We start from the raw sequence: 6,000 nt of genomic DNA on the forward strand, positions 1-6,000 counted from the left end.
CAGGTTTAGCCAGCAAGATCTTCAACCACGTTTAACTTTCTCCAGAAGCACATGTATGAGAGTACATTGAGGGCAGTCTCCTTTTGTAGAGATTCATGGAGCACATTCAAGACACAAACATTCACATAGGAGCTCACAAAGAGGGATGTGCTGCTGCCCCACACAAAGTACAAGCCATGGCACCTCGGTTAAATACCTGGGAAGAATTACTTGTTCAGTTGAAGGTCTTTCCATCCTTGACACTGTCAAGACACACCTATTATGGTTCCATTTCCAGGATGAGAGTATAAGGAACTTTCTTGGACACACTTTCAAATAGCAACTGTGAATAATTTATGTATGTATATGTATAGTTATATATTTATATTACAATATATATAGTTATATATTTATATTACAATATATATATTGTTATATATTTATATTATATATAAGAAAATTTTATTATATATACATAAATGTGTGTGCATGTATATATTCACATATGTATTCAAGTATATAAATATATATAAATTCTGAAAATAGATAATAGGTCAAAGCACAGTGGGGAAGGTTCTGGTAAGATGGTGGAGCACCAAAAATCTGTTTCCGACATCGACAACAATTCCACTGACAGACTTTGTCTGAAATAACTATTTGGGAATTCCATGGCCAATTGATGATTTCCAACTACCAGGGGAAGTCTTTAACTCTAAAATTGCAGACAATTTCAGTCCATTTCAGCTGTTTCCACAGTAGCAGCTACCAATCCCCCATCCCTCAGTCTCTAGCAGGAAGCTGTATACATGTGTTCATAGAGCATGGGTTTCAAGGTACACAGGTTTCAAGAACCTGAGTGGGCAAAACATGATTTGTCCAAACATCAGTTACCTATGTTCTGATTGCTGATTGCTGCTCTGATCACAGAGATGCAGACAAGGATTAGGCAGCAAGGTTTCTGTATCATACACTATTATTGCAGCCACCTCCTTCTCTGGCTCAATGACTTCTAAGGGTCTTAAAACACTGATGCCTGCTTTTTTCCTCCTAATTTTTCTCATTTCCCCAATTTGAATGGGAAATATTAAAGGATATGACTTGTAAAACAGCTACATATACCAGGAAAACTAGAAAGTGTCCATTCATGGCCTGGAAAAGGTTTAGTAAGGACCTGAGACAGCAAAATTTATACCTCAGTTTGATTCTCAACAAAAAAGCAGTATAAAACAATTTTTAAAAATAAATAAACAAAATTAATAACAAAAGTCTGCAAACCCTGGAGAATGGAAGAAAGTTTCATCTCCAGATTTACACTTTGTTAGACTCAAATGTTCAGTTTTCAACAAAAATCACAAGACACACCAAGAAAGGGGAAATTAAGCCCTATTTTGAGAAAATAAGAACTCACCAGAAACTCTTCCTAAAAATGACCTGATGGCAGATATACTAGACAATGACTTTAAAATAACTGCCTTACAATGAGAAAGAATGAAATCCTGCCATTTGTAACAATGTGGATGGAACTGGAGGATATTATGCTAAGTTGAAATAAGTCAGTCAGAGAAAGACAGATATCATATGTTTTCACTCATATGTGGAACTTGAGAAATGTTAATAGAAGACCATGGGGGAAAGGAAATGGAAAAAATAGTTTTAAACAGAGAGGGAGGCAAACTCTTAAATACAGAGAACAAACTGAAGGTTGATGGGAGTTTTGGGGAGAGGGGAATATGGGTAATGGGCACTGAGGAAGGCACTTGTTGGGATGAGCACTTGGTGTTATAAGGAACGGATGAATCATGGGAATCTACTCCTGAAGCCAAGACTACACTGTATACACTGTGTGTTAGCTAACTTGACAATAAATTATATTAAAAAAATAAAAAATAAAATAACTGTCTTAAAAATTCTCAGAGAACTAAAGGAAGATGTGTAGAAGGTCAATAAAAAAAATGTATACAAAATATAAATAAAGAAATAAATAAGGCAGGTCCAGCTATTGATTTAAGTTCAGGTCATGAACTCATGATTTGTGAGATTGAGCCCCAGATCAGGCTCTGAGCTGACAGTATGGAACCTGCTTGGGGTTCTCTCTTTCTCTCTCTCTCTGCCCCTCCCCCACTTGTTCTCTCTCTCTCTCTCTCTCTCTCTCTCTCAAAATAAATGAATAAACACTTTAAAAATTAAAAAAATAAAGGGGTAGAAAATCTAAAAAGAAACAAAAACAAATTCTAGAACTGAAAACACAGTAAATGAAATGTAAATTTCACCACATGGATTCAAAGGCAGATTTGAGCAACCAGAAGAAATTAAGACAATAGAAGTTATTGAGTGAAGAACAGAAAGTTAAAGGATTGAAGAAAAGGGAACACAGCCTAAGGGTCCAACATATGTTTTGTGGATCCTCATAAGGAGAAGAGAAAAAGAAAGGGATAGAGAGAACATCTGAAGTAATAATGGCTGAAAACCTCCCAAATTAGATAAAAGATATGAATATAAACATCCAAGAAACTCAACAAATATCAAGAAAAATGAACTCAGACATTCACTCCGTACACATTATAATCAAAATTTAGAAAGATAGAGAATATTAAAAGCATTTAAAATGAGGGGAGCCTGGGTGGCTCCGCTGGTTGAGTGTCCGACTTCGGCTCAGCTCATGATCTCACGGTTCGTGGGTTCGAGCCCCGTGTCGGGCTCTGTGCTGACTGCCAGCTCAGAGCCTGGAGCATGCTTCAGATTCTGTATCTCCCTCTCTCTATGACCCTCTGCTGCTCACGCTGTCTCTCTCTCTCTGTCTCTCAAAAATAATAAATAAAACAAAAAACAAAGCATTTAAAATGACACGCATACACACACACCCACACACACATTTTCCATCTTTAAATACAATTAGATTAAAAAAGATTTTGTGCTAAGCAGTGCTATACAAAAGACATTGTCTATCCTTTCCTGAGATAGATACATTTAATAACTTTAAAAAAACATACTTGGGATTAAATAATCTCCTCCATAAAGAAGCATAGTGACATTATGACCATGATCTTGAAGAATCTGAGATACCCGGTCCAGCAGTAGATAATGGCTTCCACCTAAAAACAATGCAAAATTTCATTTTTGTAAAGGCGAGAACAAAGGATCTGAAATTGATGTAGGAGATCTGGAAATCCAGGGTAAGTCATCAGAGAGTGGTGGTCAGTAGAAGATGAGTTTTTTTAGTCCTTCAGTTTCATTTTGGGTAAGCCCTAGACCAGATACCCACATTCTTTCTGACCAAATCTTAATATGTAGCAATCTTACATGAAAAATTCCCTTTTGCAATTCAAGGTCTCCACGCCAGTGAGATGACCTCTATGTTTTGGCCTGAAGGAGTTCCTGATCCTAGGCACATGATGAAATTTAGGCTGCCTTTATGGAGATACTGTGTCCTAAGAAAGTAACTTTTGCTGGAAATTTTGGCATAAGGCTATGTATATGAGAATAATGGGTTTCTAAAGGACAATCATTCAAAGCTATTTCTGGAGTCTTCCTCTCAGGAAATTTATGTTAATGTGGAAACATGGGAACATGAATATCAGTCCAAGCCATGGAAGCAGAAGAAGGTAGAGCCACTACTCAGAGCAAAATCCTTCAGATTCAAATTTATATGAAAATGTTCCTCAGTTGGGGCCTGCATTTTGCTAAAAATCAATTAAAGCTTTTAGGATACTGTGGTCCTTTTGGGTGGAACTGCAGGATCCTGTATGCATGTGAGAGTGGGACATCACCCAACATAGGAAAATCCTAAGGAAACAAAAGCGTGGTTCTCTGGGAAGGTACAGTTTCTACCACATCAATGTCTAAAACCATGTGATATCATGGGGCATTTTTCTTGAATCTATGGGTCAAGGAATAGAATATTCCTATGTTGGGAAGTGGGGGTTGTTTGGAGGATAAAGATCTCATGATGACTGGGTCAGTAGAGAAGGATATAGGACTAAAGTAACAGTGTGTATCTGTGGAAATTACTCTAGTTTTTTACATCTATACTTGTGTTGTCTGAGGTAACACATACTACATAAAGCACAAACCCTACACTCTCAGATGCCAGCTCTGGCTGACCTTTAACCCCTGCAAGAAATAGATGCAGGGAAGAAGGCTTCCTGAAGAGGCAGCCATTCCTGAGGCACTTGGTGAACCCAGTGCATTCTGGGGCTACACCTGCCCCCTCTCAGAGTCCAGGGGACATGCAATTTCAAGAGATGAGGCAGTTTTTTTTTCTGTTGCTCTATCATTAAAAAATAGATTCAAAATGGAAAATAAAACTTTTTCAATACTGATTTTTAGGAGTTCCTGCTGCAAAGAGTAGAGTCTGAGGAAGAGGACAGGTTCGAAGTAAAAAACAGTGAGTTAAGTTCAGGTGTGTGACATCAGGGAGGTCTGGTGTGCTCTTGCAAAAGGCCCCTCATTTCCCTGACCCTCAGGTTCCCTGTCAGGAAATAAATTAGAGATTAACAAGTAGATTAACTCTATGTTTTTTCCAGCCCAGTTTCCCCAGATTCCTGGGGATCTAAAGGTGACCCTAGAAGCTCCCTATCCTGTCGGGATGGATCCAAAAAATATATCTTAGGGAAACTCCATGTTATGATGCCTCCTTATCCTGATAAATGTTCCTGTTCCCCTCTGTTCCCTTTGGGGCAAAAGTAAAGGCATTAAAACTGGGTGCATGCAGAATTAACTGCTTCATTGTCCTTCAAAACCTTCTAGCAGCAAGGGCGAAAGAGAGAGGGACTCCCAGTTGATTGTCTGGGGCCCCCTCCTCTGCCCAGTTTCCAGGTTTCCTACTAATGTACCATCCCCAGTGTGTGCTGCTGCCCCCAAGAGCCCCTCTCCTTCCACTTCCTACTGGCAACTACTGCACTTTTTAGGATGTGCCTCTGAAAGTTCTTGCCCCACCCAGGAGTAAGCAGCTCATGATCTCCAGCTCAGCACTGGATCTAAATTCTGGCCCCAGCAATGCAGAATGGGATATACCTCCAGAGCAGATTAAAAGAGAAGAAAGGAGAAAGGAAACTGCTGTTTTCCTCAAAACTAACTTCCCCAAGCCAGCAGTGAGGACCCCTCTCTGATCCCCATACCCCCTCCCTTCTCTCCCTCCCTTATCCCGGGAAAGACCCAAACAAGTTCTGGAAACCTACAAAGAATAACCTATGAAGCAGGGCTGTTTGCCTGAGCACCTGGGATGCGCCTGTGTCTGATTCTCTTGCCAGCACTCACCCAGTGAGGATACAGTCAGAATTTTGGCGGCCTCAGAGAGCAGGAACCCAGACAGAAGGAAGCCAGCCAGCAGCAGCGCCTGCTGCCCCGCCATGCTCGCTCCTCTACCAGCTGCAGAGTCCAGCCTGGTGCCCAGAGCCCTGTGCTCTGCTCCTCTGAGCCCCACACAGCGACCTATGCGCCCTGGAGACACGCGCTGCTCTGGCAGCCAAGGAAATGCGCTGGCAGGCAGCTTGGGAAGAGGTGAGAGGTGGATCCTGTCTTCTGTGTGTAGTTTCTGGCCCTTCTGCTCCTCCTCCTGGGTGCTGGCTCCACAGGCTATTCCGTCTTCACCCTCCCTAACTAGGGCAGCAGGAAGGAGGGGTTAGTGAGCTCTCCTTAACCCTTCTCTGTCCAAGTAATCACCACGCTCTCCGCAGAGAAGATACTCTGAACCAGAATGGGAGGGATCTTAGGAAATCACTTCCAAGGCAGTTCCACCTCCAGGTGACTCAGACCCATCTTCATTTTAGGAACTTTTCCAGGAATTTTCCCACCTCTTAACTGCATTATTGACCTCCTATTGTCATCCCGACACCCCATTTCCCCAGCTACCTGCTTAAAATCTCTCTCTGCCAGTGTTCTATCTCAAGATCCCGGAAACTGATTCCCAGAGGAAAATGACCTACAGTTACTGCTCAGGGAATTGCTTTGGAAAGTAACTTACTGGTAAAAATGCTACTGTCCCCTAAATGTTCAGCACACCTGGAGAGCCAGGTAAAGGAC

General features: G+C 41.2%; 1 pseudogene; it reads right to left on the bottom strand.

Moving 5' to 3' along the window:
• The window catches only part of LOC144228434 (UDP-glucuronosyltransferase 3A1-like), a 29,564-nt pseudogene extending 24,235 nt beyond the window's left edge, over positions 1-5,329 (bottom strand).
• Positions 5,330-6,000: the final 671 nt, after the last annotated feature.

This window comes from Crocuta crocuta, unplaced genomic scaffold (genome assembly GCF_008692635.1).
Source record: "Crocuta crocuta isolate KB4526 unplaced genomic scaffold, BGI_CrCroc_1.0 scaffold150, whole genome shotgun sequence".
In the NCBI taxonomy this organism is placed as follows: domain Eukaryota; kingdom Metazoa; phylum Chordata; class Mammalia; order Carnivora; family Hyaenidae; genus Crocuta; species Crocuta crocuta.